This window comes from Lissotriton vulgaris, chromosome 4_1 (assembly GCF_964263255.1).
Source record: "Lissotriton vulgaris chromosome 4_1, aLisVul1.2, whole genome shotgun sequence".
Classification (NCBI taxonomy): Eukaryota; Metazoa; Chordata; class Amphibia; order Caudata; family Salamandridae; genus Lissotriton; species Lissotriton vulgaris.
The window spans coordinates 1,270,233,447-1,270,250,155 of record NC_141691.1 but is presented as its reverse complement, the minus strand read 5'-3'; the positions used below and the strand labels follow the sequence as shown (position 1 = coordinate 1,270,250,155).

Genomic DNA, 16,709 nt, shown 5'->3' with positions numbered 1-16,709 from the left:
AAATATGTTAGGCTGATGTGGCACAATGAGAAAAAAAACACAACTATTTATCAGGTACAAATGGCAAGAGCAAATAAAAACAAGCATTGAAAAGCCAAACTATTTATCAGGTGCAAATGGCAAGAGCAAATAAAAACAAGCATTGAAAAGCCAAAGGTCTGGTTTTGGCTGACAGTGTTGCCTTTGCCCACGCTCATTTTGACACTAAAACGTTATTCTTGGTCTCAAAAAGCCCACACTGCCATAGAAGTGGCAGCCACTGACTGGAACCGCTTTGTATTTGGATGTGCACCTGAAAGGTCAGAATGCCGTCCGTCACTCAGAGTGAAGTTAGCCAATGTGGCTAAAGTGAGATGACCAGTTTCCCCAAGCTCTATGCTATAGTGGGCGGAAGAAAAATGTAAATGTTGTAAAGGACCAATGGACAAAGGAGAACTGGCCGAAGGCCCCTAAGCACTTGTATATTCTATATTGTATATAGAAAGTTGTAGTAAAATCAAAAGTTCTAGGGTAACACTAGATCTACAAAAAATAATTTAAAAAAAGATGCATGCAGAGGAGGAAAACATTTTTTCGCAAGATAACCAGCTGCATATCTGTCCTTAGAAATTTGTTTTTAGTCTTGACGTTAGTGGAAGCTGCGGGAGTGCAAATTCTCACTTTTTTAGCTTCAATTCTCTAAGTTCATTTTAACTTTCAAAGCCACCTCTTGTGACATAACTTTATTACCCAAAGACCACCATCACTTCAATATGTACCCCAAGGGCCAATTTTTTCATTATTCTGACATGTAAAGAAGTATGAAAAATATCCATCTGCTATGGAAAAAATAAACATTCCAAAGAGCAAAGCCACCACTTTCCACATACAGTGTGAATGACTTGGTCCGTAGAACGCTATTAGTGAAGCTTGCGTACAAGAAGGTCTTCTTGTCCTTTGTTTAGCAGACATTTCATTCTACAGATTCTAATCCATTCAATCGTATTTATCAGTTTTATAATGTGTTCCTGTACCTTGTAGAGTATTTAGGCCCTTTACAAAAAACGTATTTGATGTCATGATATTAACAATGTAAATATTACAGCAGACACAGAGAAGTAGGCGGTCAGCAGCAGGCAAAACAAAGCATCTTTATAAAGCACATAACCAACAAAAGTTACTTAATGTCAAGAAAAGCTTCCCTTTTGGTTTTCAATGGAAAACTTATTGGATAATCCATTTTTTAAGTAAGCAGCACTATTTTCAAGGCAGGCTTTAGCTGTGGTGGTGTCAGGTGTTACAATCATTTTCAGAGCCCTCCATGATGACCTCTGTCTGCAAAGATTCCCTCACTACCACCATGCAATAGTGCCTCTCACCTCTCCATAGCCCTTCTCTCACGTGTATTATTTGTTTAATATCACTACTCATACCAGTGTAGGATGCCAGAGCACTTTAAATCACACTTCCATTATACAGAAACAATAAATCACAAGTAAGGCTCCTGGGTTTCCGTTTTAACTGATTTTTACATATAAATGCAGACAGAAAACTTTTTTCCTTCGTCTGTATCTATGAATACAAACGGAAAATACTGACAAAACGGATTCAGACATTTGTGCTTCACAGCCATGCTCCGGCCCAGGGTTGCCTACTCTGGTGCATAAAGGAATGTAGCTGCCTTCGGTGCACAAAGGGTGCCTTACTAAGTTGCGCACTCTACCGCAGGTCGTTTATCAGGACCCCCTAGGGGAGCCTGGTGAACCCATCTAATCCGGGGCGCTCTTCTCGTGTCACTTCCGGCGCCAGGAAGGCGTGGGCCCAGCTATTTATAATTGCCCCGTCCAGGTGCTGCCTTCTTTGCACCGCACCCCACTCCATGTGCTGTACTTGTTGCGTTGTGCGGTGTTGGAGCCTATCGCTCCTGCGTCCGGGTGCCCTCCCCACATTGAATGTGTATTGCTGTACAGGGTTTCCCACACTTACAGTGGCCCATTGTTTTTGGGTCCACTCCCGGGGGGAAATGGTGCATTGCTTTTTTAGATGCGCATTTTCGCTGCACCGTTGTTCTTCGTGTCCGCTCCGGGGGAAAAATGTTCTTTTTAATGTTTGCTGCAACATTAGAATTTCATGAATAGACAATAGCGGTCGGTGGTGGGAGTAGCTGCTGGGCGGTGACGTGGGGAGGAGGAGGGGCAGGGTGGGGGGTAGTAATCTATGGATTACGGAGGATTACAGGTAAGTAAACAGAAATAAATAAAACTAATTTTGTTGCGTGCACTGCAACGCATTTGGGGATGCAGTGCGCGAAACGAAATTCGTTTTATTTATTTATATGTTTACTTACCTGTAATCCTCTGTAATCCATAGATTACTACCCCCACCCTGCCCCTCCCCCTCCCCACGTCACCGCCCGGCAGCTACTCCCACCACCAACTGCAACTGTGAATAGACTGCACAGCCGATGTGAAACCAGGGGCTGCAAGTTACCTTTAATTGGCGTGCAAGACGCAGTGCTGTGGTAGGGGAAACACTTTCGCAGGGTAATCAATTAAAATGCTTTCATTAGGGAGTCTAGAAAGCTGCATTTGGAAAGCATCATGTGATTTTGGGCTTATCATTCAATTTCCACAAGCCTCTAAACAATGCATATGACCAGGTGAAATTTAACTGGCTCGTAGGTAAAGAGCTCAAAGACCTTTCGAGTGGGATTCCATTGTTTTTCGTGTTCACTCTTGGGGAAGAATATTTCTGATGTGAAACAAAGCGTTTAGCACCCTCCTCCTGCCCTCAACAATATGAACACTCAACTTGCATTTTAGCAATTTATAAATAGATATTTATCTTAGTGTATGCTGGAAAATAATGATCTCCTCTGTTTAAAACAACAGAAGAAGATACATCTGCTAAAAAATGTCTAAATATTCCCAGTGCAGTTGTTCTACAATGAAAAAAACAGACAGTGTTGTTCCCTTGAAGACACAGCTTGACATTTGGCCTCTGCCTTTGCATGCACAGAAAATGTGACAAGAAAAGAACAAGATTTATAGCCCTGTTTACAGAAAGCATGTTCTATCCTTCCCTCTGGTCCCAGGGTGTACAGACCCACAGTTAAGGGTTATTTATTGCAAATTACTCAAGATCTGTTTAGGCCCATGTTCTCTTTAAATTATTTTGTTACTCTATTGTATTTTTATTGTACAATAATGTTGAGACAAAATTATAACTGTCTGTCTTGCCCAGAATGCCACTCAACACTTTTTAATGATGAAAAAGATGTATTCAGGTTGGTTGGAGCTTTTGATGACATAATGAATGTTGTTGAAAAAGAATTCAACAAATATTTAATGCACAATATTTCACTAACAGATATCAGTGCAATGACATACTGGCCAGGGGCAGCTCCTCTATTCAAGTGGAGGAGCGTTGCCTCATTTATGTACCCTCCAATCCCTAGGGATAAAAAAAAAATGGTAATTCATTCCTGTTTTATTTACTATCGTCCCGTCCTGAACCGAGCGTCAGGGCGGGGTGGGGCCTGTTTAAAGAGCGCATGTGTCTTTAGCCGGCGTCTTGAGATGGCTAGCACACATTCACACTTTAAACCTCCCTACCCAGCTGTCTAAAGACAGCCAGGTTGAGATCAAGTGCAGGCATCCCTTCCCCTCGGAAGCGGCAATAGAGGCTGCTTCCACCAATCAAGGCACTGCTCTCATGCTGGTTATCAGCACATGAGTCGTCCTGGATTGGTCGAGGGAGTTTGCTGGGGCCTGCACTGAAATCCCAGCAGCAGACAAGGTCAGAGTAAGGAGGACCTCATCACCGTAATCAGTATCGGTAAGCTTTGTTAAATCTTTTGTTTGCCCACCACCCCACTCTCTTAGATGCCAGCCGCCACTGATCCTGGCATTCTCAGAAGCAAGAAAGGCCAACACTTTGTAATCTTTCCTTGAATCTCATGGCCGTTTCAGTATCATCTGCAACGATTGAACGGGATTCCAGTGGTCTTCATTTAATTAACAAACCAGAAAGCTCCTCAATGTCCTCAAATTCTCTTGAAATGCAAATGTGCTTGAACTACAATGACACAGTTTTCATATGAATTCATTGTGTTTACTTAATTTGGCGTATATTTAAATATATCTTAACCTATAATAACTGAGTGCAAGAATGCATTGTCTATTTAAATAAATGTGAAAAAATACTAGCTGCAAGCCCCTAGTCTGCTGGCTGAAGATCTGGACCAATGCAGAGGTGGATTTGACAAGTCTGGTAATGCAGGATTGTCTGTCCTTAGAATAGGCGCGGAAAATTCCAAGAATAAAATATGTAAGGGATTCTTTTGGCATGCAGATCTGTTTGATAAACCTGAGACAATAAGGACAAAAGATAATGTTGACATTAAAGCGCTGTACTTAAAATTTACTATGGAGCAGCGCAAAGCTAATGAACTGGAGAAACAATCAGTGCGAGATCATGCTTTAGTAAAAACATCTCAGGGTACAAAACCATATCTAACACTAATGACAAGTTCTCATGATAGGTTCTTGATTACCCGTTTTAGATTAAATGTTATCCATCATTTACTGGCAGTTCCGGCAGGTTTTATTATAAATCCAGAAGATAGAGGGCCCTGCGGCTGCGACAGTAGATCTCCGCAGGATACCCTTCATCTAGTTTTACTCTGCCTGTATTATGCCTACCCTAGGAACATGTTTTCGAAGGACCTGTTAAGGAAAGCCAGATTTAGGCAGGCACGGGTAGCCTTGCTGTTTTTAAAGTTGTCAACTGATGTTTTTACTCTGTTTTGTGTGATACATTTCTCAAGAGCCGCCCTGCAGCTAGATTAACGAGAGGGGACTGAATCCATGATGTACTTATACCACTCCCAGTGATACACATTAAGAGATGGAATAATGTACACAACAATTTTTCTTAACCAAGTTTTAGCCAAATGTATTCCTGTGAAATATCCATTTTTTATGATTGTTATTTACGTGCTTTTATGGTTTGTCTATCAAATCGAATAAGGTTGTTGTTGTTGTACTAACTGCAATGTCTTCTTTTGCTTGCGACAAAAATAAATGTGGATGAATACAGATGAAATGACCAAAAATTACATTTGGAAAAATACAGACAGAAATGTAAAAAAAAAAATACCATAAAACTGAGAGCCCTAATCATAAGTGCGTAAAGCAGTCTATACATTTTTTTCCAAAAAAACAATAAGGATTAGAAGGTATGTGAATCACATAATACCCATACTAATAGGCAGTATTTTTTAAGAGTATTTGTTCTGAATGAGCACAAACTCAGGATTTAAAACATACCATAATGGTTGGGGCTGGCTCTACTTATTACTTACTGGTAATTGCTTTACTCTTTGTCCCCCCTGGCTTCCAATCATTACAAATGAGGCCTTCTGCCTCAACAGAAATCAACTACCACGTCACATTCTGAAGAATAAAAGGCCCCTCCCTCTCCCCTCTTCCAGTTTAGTCACATACCAAGACCGACTCAACTTTGGTTGGCCTGAAACAACGGGGAGGGTGGGAAGGGATGTCATAATTGAAAGTGAGAGGTAAGGACTCAGAGTTATGCAATTACTGGTAAGTAAAAGGAGCATTGCTTCATCGCCCTTCACCCTAGCATCCACTCATTACAAATGAGATATACAAAGCTAAATCAGGATAACCATAAGCTGTTGCTAACAAGTTCAACTCTTCTATTTACATCAGCTATAAAAGAAAATACCACTATTACAACATAGTGGATAAAACTCTAGAATCAAAAACTTCACTGAGATCCACCTCTTTCACAATCCTATTGTGAGAAGTAAAGATTTGTGAAGAAAACCTAGTAGCTGCCCTACATATTTCAGCTTTGGAAGCTCCCTGAAGCTCAGCTTCAGAGGTAGCCATGCTCCCCGGTGACCTACCTTGAACTCCTAAAGGAGACGCCTGACCTACTGACTGATAAGGTAAGGAGATCAAGGGCCTAACCCACCTACTGAAAGAAGAAGTGGAAGGCTTTAGCCTTTTCTTAACTGACCCAAAAGTTACGAACAATGAATCTGCGAGCCGAAGTGAAGCTGTTCTAGCCGAATGAATCAAAAGACCTCTCCAAACATCAAGATGATCTAGTCTAATCTCCTCTTCGGAGGTAGGAGAATCAAAAAATGATGGTGAAATAATCCCCAGTTCCTAAGGAAAACTGGTATTGACTTTGGGAACAAAAGAAGAAAGAGTATGTAAAATGATTCTATCTTCAAAGCTCTGCAAAAGGGATGTTTGAAAGATAATGCTCCTGACTCTCCCACACATCTAGCTAAAGGGATAGCTGCCAAAAAGAAAGATGTAAGAGTCAAAGTTTGGATGACTATATTCTCCAATGGTACAAATGGAGGATCCATGAAAGCTTCCAAAACCAAGGAAACACAGCCTCTCCTCCCTGTCCCAAATGAAGAAAAAAAACATCTGCAATCCCTAACCAAACCCGGCCACCTTTTTCCTCTCCTGCTCCTGTGCTTTTTGCAGTCATTCAAAGCAGACAAGCAGAGCTGCGTCGACAGGCTCTCAGAGAGCCCTGTTGTGTGGCCTGGAAGGTCTACATGACATCACATCAGTGGGTAACCAGTTTTGTTTTCAACTATTGCTATGTCATAGCAGTGAGTTATGAAATACAGAAACTGAAATAATCGATAGAGGCTCTCTATAAGAGCCAAACATAACAATGTATTTCTAAACAAAGTAACACTTTTTTGCAAAATTAGATTAATGAAAGACTGGGGAAATAAACACTGTTCAAATTTATACCATGCAGTTAGCGTGCAACTATGATGACAACAGTTGATAGGTCACTGTGCTATATTGGGATTGTAACTTAATAATTGCAAGTAACAAAGAATCTATATGAAAAGAGCAGTAACACACCCAGCTATCCACACAAAATACATGTCTGTGATTTGCATGGTTAATGTTCTTTACAGCAGGCATATTAACCCTGTGCGCTACTTTATGATGAGTCAAAACTGCCACTAGACAAAACTGATCTCTTTCCAGCAGGAACGTTAACCACCAATGTTATCTTGACATTTCTACTGTTTCCTGAAGACTGCTGGACACACAAAGAACTCTGAAACATGTGCTTTTAACCCAAAAATTATTTCTAAACACAACCCCTAACCCTCCAGCTTAGCGCCAAGTGCGGTTGCACCAGTCGCACTGTCCTAAAGCCGACCCTATCTGCGGTGGACCTTCAGAGAACGGGTCACATGTGCACTCTGGAACATAAACAACCAGCAATCTCTGAAACTGATTTTTCAAGTTTTAACATTTCCTCCCCAGTACTAAAAAATACAAATGCTTGGTGTATATCTGTGTCTTAGCAGCACTTTTGTTTCATGTTGACGGGCTTTAAACCAGGTGGAAAGTCAACACTGCGGATAAACATATTACTACATTAATGTATTTATGAATGCTCATCTTTATTGATACCCATGTATTTAGAATTCTTTAAAGTCCCATATTGAGGCACTGAACAACATCTGTTTCAAAAGTACAACGTGTACAGATTTTAACATTCATACCACACCATAAAACGACGTTATCGTGGGTGTGTTGGACTGTTTTTAAAAACAAGTCTACTAAATCATTTCAGTGCTATCTAGAATAAAAGAATTATGCAAACCAATCCACTGTAAAGTCCAGCTGAAGCAAGGCCTTTTTCATAATCATCTACCCACCACACTACTAAAAAACTGCCCTGTAAATGTCAAAATAGGTCTTAATACCCAAGAAGACATCATCAAACAAAGGAGAATTCAGAAATGGCAACTGATGGTTAGTAATGATGCAGCGTTAAGAGAGCTATTTTCTTTACTTTTCACTGATGTCCTCTTTTATGATTTTCATCCCAGAAATTAGACAAAAACAGATTTTAGGAAAAAGCACATTTTGAAAGTGCATTTTTGCATGCACCTAAGTAAGCAAGCAAGCTATTAACAGATATTCACAACATACTGTTTTGGCCTCTGCAATTTCACAATGTCATTCGCCTAGATCTACATATCCTGGTAAAACTGTCTGTAGATTGGCGCTCAAGAACATTCCATGATAGCTCGTGGTCATGAAGCTGCCTTCAGCTATACCGCCAAAAAGGTAATTTAATTTGTTGCTAGTAATGCATCCATGTGTAAAACAAATCAACAATGCTCCTTACGCAACACCGCATAGGGTGGATTTCTGTAGGAACATATGTTAAGAATGGAAGGGGTGTGACAAATCTGGTTAATGTCAATGATTTTCAGCAAAAGCAGTGTCTTATTCCAAGATCACAGAGGGCTGGGAGGTGGGTAGATGAGTTTAGAATGTAGATGGATCAAGCCAGATCATATTCAGTGTAGAAGGATAGCCAATGATTCAGAAGGACACATAAGAGCAACTGGAAGCCCAAGACCATATATAGAGGAGTAAATGAATAGGGTTTATGTGGCAGATGATTGCCCTTTTGTGGATCCACTAATCATCCCTAGCCTTAAAGGGGGCAAAGGGGCACACATTGTGTCAAACAAGATCTGAGGTTTTTAAGTAGTCCAATGGAAGTGGCCAGTGTTCATCTGGAAAATAAACAATGAAGTCTCTGACTTCCAGAGAGATGGCTGACACTATTCTGAGCCTTTTTTGTGATCAGGGTGGCCAAAACATGGGCGGTGCGTAGTGGGGTGCACACACACACACATGCGTGCACCCCCCCCCCCCCCCATGAAAATACTTGATATGTAATTGTGCCATCTGATGACTTTTGTTTACTACCAAACACAGTAAGAAAAGTCTGAGCATTCCACCAAAACAAGAAAAAGTATGACAACAGCCACGTTGTGAATGGTCCAGAAAAGACTAGGTTAGGAGGTTTCCATTGCGCAGGTCTCCAAACACTGCACCAGTACAAACAAATAACCTTTCAAAGAAACTATGCAATTTCAGGAATTCAACAACCTGCCACAAGTTGTCACAGCCACAAACTTGCAATAGTCTAACCCAAGTCAGCACCGCCATCATCCTTGTACAGGTGTGAGCTAGTGCCGGCAACCATATTTCACCCAAAGAGGCTGTATGGACAACACCTTAGGACAGATGAACAAAAAATGTCACTGCATTTACAGGTTTTTCAAGATATTAAACAATTCTGCTCTATGCACCAATACAGAGTTTCAACTCGCTACGACACTGACAATTCAAGACCTGTGATAGGACATTTTGAGCATGTCAATCTAGTAGAATTTGTTTAATCGGTTTAAATTGTATTACCAAATTATAGGCACGAAAGCAACTAGGATTATTTCTTATGAACGTTTATCTCTATGCCCCATGTATGTCATTGCTATTTTATGAAAGAACAAGAGGCCATGTAATAACTGGAATATTACTTGCAATGGTTTGTGTATACTAGAGCACTACATACTGAGCCAACTTATGAGGGTGCATTTTCATTAATTCTGTAATAAGTAATGTGGTTGTCAGGTTTTGCTCCAATTTTTAGCCTGTGTGTACACAATTGCATCAAATTTGTTAAGGAGTCAAACAATGACACAAGTTGATTTTAAATGTTTTTCAGCTTAAAAATAAAGAAGGGTAAATGTACTTCACACGGTGAATGCCAAAATAGGAGTCATTCTAAGATAAAATCTTTACATTTGCATGGGGCAGAACTTTTACATGACATAGCCCAGCAGCAAAACTTATTTGCCTCATTCCTTGATACATAAGCAGCAGGAATGATGCAAAATGATTTTTTGCACCAGTGCTCTGGCCTCCCTTGCCTATTTTCTTTACTTTGGAAACACTTTTAAAAATAAATGTAATATTACATCTAGTATCATCGACGCAGCATATCAAATTCTCAAGTCTTTGACAATATTGTTGTTATCAAAATGTAATACACTGAGTCCCCTAAGATGAACACCTTAAACAAAGGTAAATAAACAAATAGAGGAATGTTTGCCTCATTTCACTTACTCTTAAACCAGCATTTGGTACCATAACTCAAACCAAAATTAAGCAGATTCCTTCAATTACTGCAACTTCTGGTTTCTAAAAGTGATCACAAAAAATAACTCCATATTGCAGTTTCTTTGTAGCATATCCTTATCGGTAGGAATACATAAATGCCCTTACTCACCGATGCGCATTAGCCCCCAGATCAGGAGTGGTGCAGATCCAAATGATGCAATCCACAGTGTTTCCCCATTGGTTCATAAAACAGGAAGAAAACGAAAACAAAAAAAATACACAAATCAGAAATAATACAATGATTGTACAATACAATAAAGGCACAACACGAATGTTGCTCTAACTTAAATTTACAGGAATATTAATTTTATTTTCATTAGCAGAGAAAAACACCAAACATTCCAAAATGTAAATGAACGAAAATTTTGAGCAACACACGAGTTCAATTTTTGCAATCGGTGTGCACTTTAAATAGGCGTGTCAAGTATTCTTGTGACTGCGTGCATACACACCAAGAAACAACTGAGTGCTTTGATAGTCCTTTTAGCCTTTAAAGGCATCAAGGTGCTTCGCAGAAAACTGTCCAATGCTAGCACCATGTATATTGTTATTCATTTTACCTAACATATTCCAATTGACTAAGAGATGTGAGTTTGATGCATAGAAAGGCAATGAAGTTATAGAACTCTTACATCGTGTTGCAGTGGCAATACTATGTTAAAGTTCTATAACTTTACTGTAATATTTTCGTTTGTGTGCTTAAGAGTTCAATATTGCACAGTCACATGACTTGGTGAGTACAGCTGCCTTACGGACCATATTGAGCGGTCTATGAGCAATTGCCTTTTACATGTGAGGCCATATGAATGCACATGTGGGTGTGCACCAAGAGAGATCTTTACCTTGGTTCAAGGTAATGTATATTTATTCCACTTGAACTCTGACTATTTCCTTTTTAGAGGAGCATAAATGTTCATGATGCAGATGGCTGGCGATTTGTGATTTTGTGCTTCGAAGCAAAGGTAGTGAGGATCCACGCACACGGAATGACCAACTTCAGGTACATAAGATCCTTCTCAATCATTCTCTCTGTGCCTGGTAGAATGACATGAGATGAACCCTGCACATCTGTGATGTCATCCATGTTCACAGCATTCTGCAAGCCTCTTTACTTAGCCATGTCACCTCCGGCCGACCAAGGCCAGTTCTCTGAGCACGATCCTAACACCCTTGTGATAGAATTTACTTTTAACAGATCTGCTTCCTTCTTGTTTAGTAAAAGAATAGCTGGAAAGCATCAAAATGAATCCCTGCTTCAAGAAAATAGCAAAAGTGAATTGAAGCTAAGAAGAGTTAACAAACACCAATGAAATTACAGCTGCTTGCAATGTTACAACTTTGAACCAACCTGTAATATCTATGTGTAGGCTAGGCCGAGTGTAAAGTGAGTTGACCCTGCGGCTTAGAAAGGAATACAATAAGGTGACACAGATTCTTTACCTGTTGCCACAGCCATTTGACTACTCAAAACACAACCTCACAGTTGTGTACAACACTACAACTACTTCAAATAGCAAACTTGCAGGTGAACCAGGTAGAGTCAAATACACAGGGGCTCACAAAAACCAGAGAAGCAGATGCGTACACACAAAATTCACAGAACAGCAGACCAGTGCACAAAATGATGGGGTATTATGCATATAGATATCCACACACATTAGTTAGCCAAAGGTGAGAACAAGCACACTCACACACGTGCTGCTAGCTCGTTGGGATCAAATGTATCCAGTTGTTGTCTTTCATTTGTCACATAATGTGCTCTGTTGATGTGCTCTGAGAGTGGCAACTGTGGGTAGCTTTGACTAACCAATTAGATAGACCCCCTGATAACAATGATTTGCAAATGAAGGGCCCGGGACTGATGTCCAGACTCCTCACCACATAGAGCTCGGTTGCACCACAAACACACTTTCAACCTAGCTCAATCTCTACAGCCCAACAGGTGTCGCTCTAGGCTCATGGCGACCCTGGGCAGGGAGCGTAGGTAGGGGGCCCCAGAAGAGGGGGTCCAGGCGGGGCAGAGCCCCCCGGAGCTCAGGAAGGTGTTTTAATAAAACGTCCGGAAAAGGCGTTAGATGACCAGCCCATCAGGAACCAGGAGGAACGCAGGCACGGAGGCCAGTGAAGGGGGGGGGGGGGGGGGGGTGTCAGGGTGTTTGGGAGTGGAAATGAGCCGGAGGCCGCCACGCAAATATGTATCCATCCTCAGAGGATTATTATATTAAGGATATATACTGGCGTTGCGGCCCCTGGGGTTTGGCGGCCCTTGGGGTTTGGCGGCCCTCTGCAGGTTGCACATGCCTAAGGCCGCCCCTGAGCCCAAGATCTCTGGCTTATTATTTTAGGAAATATTGGCTGACACCGCTGTGCAGAAACCTGGGACTTAAACAATGTGCACAGGCTCGCAGACTTTTAACATACGATGCCGCCCCTCCTATTGTCTTTGCGGTTTCCCGCTTTTTACATGGGTTCTGGCGCAGAAGGACTAATTTCGTTTTAAGGAATTAATTGGGGCAGTAGCCCTCTTTTTGATAACTTCCTGTTTAATAACTTTTTTAATTGTTTTATTAATGGATTTTAATGCTGTGCTTCTATGTATTTTATTTGCACTTTTATGGTCTATGACCGAAATAAAGTTATCAAATTGATAATTATTTTAGGGCAGTGTAGTGTTGGAAAGTGTGTGAACCCTCCACGTGCTCTCCGTTTCCGAGGTGCTGCGTGCAAGAAGCCCGGCGCGACAGGGCACGTCCAGCTCCTGCAGGCAAATGATGTGAATGCATGCAAAGTCAAACCATTCAAAGCACCTACAGACACCTGCGGCACGTCTTTGCTGCCCCACACCCATCTCTGAATCTGCTGACCTGCTCCGCTTGTGCGCCTGGACTCTGCTCTCTATAATCAGTCGTTGATAAACCTGTACTGATGGGGGGAGGGGGCGCAAAGTTCCCACCGGCAAAAGCCCTTATCTGTCTGCTGTGCCAGCTAATGCATCGGCCCCTGCCCCGCCCTCCAGGGGTCAGCCTAAAAGCAATGATGGAATTATCTCGCGCTGCAAAGCCTTAGGGCGCGGGCTTAATCTCTGCAAAACACCCCGGCAATCAATGGGCCCATTAGCCGGGGCAGCCTTTTAGTCATTGGCCATTTAACAGTGAGCAGCTGACCCCTCGCCTGAGACACCCCTGGTGGCGCACGAGCAACCGACCCCATCCATCCACCAGGACAAGGGACCAAGCCACGGCCACTGCACGTCATTGCGTGTCAAAGCGGGGCGCCTCGAGCGCCTGCTGCTATTATCGGCGCTATAATCCACCGCCGAGGCAGGAGTATAAATATAACGTCTTCATAACCGGATAACCCGCAAACAGCAGCGTGCGTGACTAGAGGCGCCTAGAACGGTCGACCTCAAGCAGGGTAACCGGCTTCGAGTACCGGCAGGGACGCTCAGCATCCTGTGATTCGCGGCGAATCACGTAATGTCCCCGTGCTTGACAACTGCATGTGTCCGCCTGTAATGCAGCTGGTGCTAATGTAAAGCGCTGCGATACCTTCAGGTCGAGTTCGCGCTATATAACACTCCGAGAAAAAAAAACCTCATATAGGAGTCAGCAACAGCATCCCCCTGCTAAACCCGCACACATGTGTATGCAGCAAGCCATGCAACTTCCACTAGCAGCAGCTACTGCAACAGACACGAGCCATCATCGCCAGCAACCCTTGCAGCAAACACGAGCCACCACGTGGCATTCCTGCACTCCGTGCCAAGAGTGACACATTCAGTCAGACCTGGCTTTTTAATTCTTTGCATTCTGGGATTTATAGATCTACCTTTACAGCGGCCTAAACAGCAGCCCAGGAGGCACGGGTTCAAACATGGCAAAAATAGCAACAGCAACCAATGCAGCACGCACGACCTGAAAGCACAGCAACTGGCACGAGCCATCACAGGTCAGCCATGCAACATGCGAGAGCCAGCACGAGCCACTCTTGCAACCCTAGCAAGCTAGCAATGTTGCCTGTTACAATGATGCACACAGGCACGGTATACAGCCAACCACACACACACACAAGACGGAAACACCCGCTCTATAGCACAAACTAGCAATATTATCCCTTGCAGCCTAAACACAGCTTAGAAACCAAAGCAAAGAAACACACAAGCTTGAACAGACAACCCCTGCAACACACTCCAGTTGGCAGTAACAGCTCCCACAACACAAACACACTGTAGTAGAGAGCTCTGCAACACACAGCGCAGTCAACAACTGCTGCCACTACAATACACACAAGCAAGAATCAGTGACATCTGTAACATACACCGACATAATCCAGAAACAGCAACATCTGCCTCAATTATATCCAGCACAAAAACTAACAGAGCAGAGACTGCAGCGGACGGGCCCTGCCCCCAAATCACCCAGCACACAAGCCAAGCACCGGCACACGCATGCAACGTCAAAACACCACGAATACGGCCAAGGCTAGCGGGCTGAAAACTGCATCACCGGGACGGGCGGGGGCCCGTGGGATACAAATGCAGCCGCCCCCACACAGGGCACCCACTTCCGAACCCCGCGGCTAAACATGAAAGCCCCGCTCGTCAGCAAAGTCTCTGAAGAGGGATCGCGCAGTCTTCTGTCGCTGACACGCACCGGATTAATGATATTTGTGTCAGGGGGGATTGCTAAATGCGCGAGCGGCTGAGGGGAAAGGGATAAATCACCGGGGGGCCTCACGCAGAGGGGAGGAGGCTGGCGACGGATGAACGGTGCATGTCCGAGTGTCCGGGAAAGAGCGGACCAGGGGAAACGGGACAGGAGCGTGGATTGGGTGCCATGCCCCCTTGGGCAAACAAGGAAAAGGACCCTTTGACTGCTGCTGTGGAAGTAAATACTGCAAACCTCATGGTTCGATGGCGCATCGGGGCCCCGGTGCACTGCACCTGCTGCACCAATAGTAGCAGCGCCCCATTGGGGTGGAGGGGGCAGCTGTGGAGGTTAAAGGATTGCGTGTAGTGTACAGGGTACATGTATGTGGAAGTTAAACACCAGCAATAAACACACACAGGTAACACTTAGACCACAGGTGTCAATCCCATGCAGAGTATTAAGGAATGGAGTTGAGCCTCCAACACCCCCACCAACGTACTACTGTGTACGAGAATCAACAACACCACAAATATATTTTGCACAGCCTTGAGCACAACATTCCAGGACCGGTAGCACTTTTAAATCTTGCCACTACTAAGACTGCTAAATGTTGCAACAGAAATTTAGCAAAGCTGATAGACGCGCACATTCATTCACACGGACAGAACACATTCACGTACAATGTAAACAGAGCACAAAAGATCCCAAAATGAATGCACTTTCCTTCAGTGCTTTATATGGAAATACAGAAGTGCTGGCACTCGCTATTCAGATGATGTATTTGCTCCAGTGGTGCTCTCCTATTAAATGTATTGCAGCAGTGCTGAGAAGTGCAGGTACTTTCCCCTTCAAATAAAAGAAGTCCAGACAGTACTTGCCCATTTAAAGTGCCTATTTTTATTACGTTTTCTAATTAAACTCTTTTATTTCATATTGCGGCAACTATCAATATTACTCTACATAACAGCAACGAGAACGAGCTCAGAAAGATGGAAGCAGTGCGTGGCAGGCCAGAAACAGTCCTGAGTAGCAGGTCCATACATCATCTGTTTTTTTTTGTAGTAGTATTGGAACGCATGGACAGTTGACTACATACGGATGCCCTGCAGCAGGTGCATTAACCGACTGAAGGCAGGCACCAGCAGCCCTGATCCCTCCCCGTGACCTCATTTTGCATACGCACAGATTATGTAGTTGAAGCTAGCTAACACCACAAAAATAGCCCCAGCAGCAGAGTGGCACTCACCTCAACCCCAGAGACTGCGTGCTGGCAGCGTCGGTGCCCCTTTCCCGGTACGGGATACGGTGCCCGGTAAAGCGGCTGGTGATTGCCAGGGGCGTTGCGTGCTGTACCCTGCGGGGCTTGGGCGAGTTTACGGAGCTGAGAGGTGGGGGTGGCAGGCTGTCAGAGGGGAGCTCGGCTCGCAGCCCGCACCAGCAGCACACACAGACCAGCCGCGCCGCCGCCGACCCGCAGAGCTGAGAGAGCCGCTGACAGCCTTCTGGACAGATACCCCGCCCAGGCCGCCTGTGATTGGTCTGTGTGCAGACAGATCAGCATGGTCCCGCCCACTGCTGGGCATGACTGGGAGCGGCGGGACCTTAGCAGTGAGCCTTGGAACGGTGCTTGAATGACCTCTCCCGTGAGTCAGGAAAGTCATGCGTACCTTACACTTAGTTTGGCAGCAGACACATCTGGGAATATCTGGGAGAACTGCCTAGCATGTTCCATACCCTGGAGCACAGCATTGCTCGTTGACTATTGACTTTATAGGGGATCTCGTTAAAAAAAAAATCTTGATGTTTCACTTAATGTGTGCCAAACTCCTATATTTCACCCATATTGACAACAGGGATACATTATACCTCTTTTATTGAAGCAAACACTGAAAACGCCCTTTTCTTTTACCAGAGACAATAAACTAGAAGTACAGTCATATTTGTTGAGGTTAGGTCAGTGTGGGGAGCCTACTGGCCCATCAATACCTCCTGAGGTCTTATACAATTCCAG

General features: G+C 43.5%; 1 protein-coding gene across 4 annotated transcripts in view; it reads right to left on the bottom strand.

Moving 5' to 3' along the window:
- Nucleotides 1–16,234, bottom strand: part of EPB41L3 (erythrocyte membrane protein band 4.1 like 3) — an 878,261-nt gene extending 862,027 nt beyond the window's left edge. For 2 of the 4 annotated variants that reach the window (XM_086965494.1, XM_086965496.1), the window contains exon 1: nucleotides 15,945–16,234. The gene's annotated coding sequence lies outside the window, so the exon portion shown is untranslated. The remainder of the gene's footprint in view (nucleotides 1–15,944) is intronic. The other 2 variants (XM_086965495.1, XM_086965488.1) reach the window with 2 other exon arrangements.
- Nucleotides 16,235–16,709: the final 475 nt, after the last annotated feature.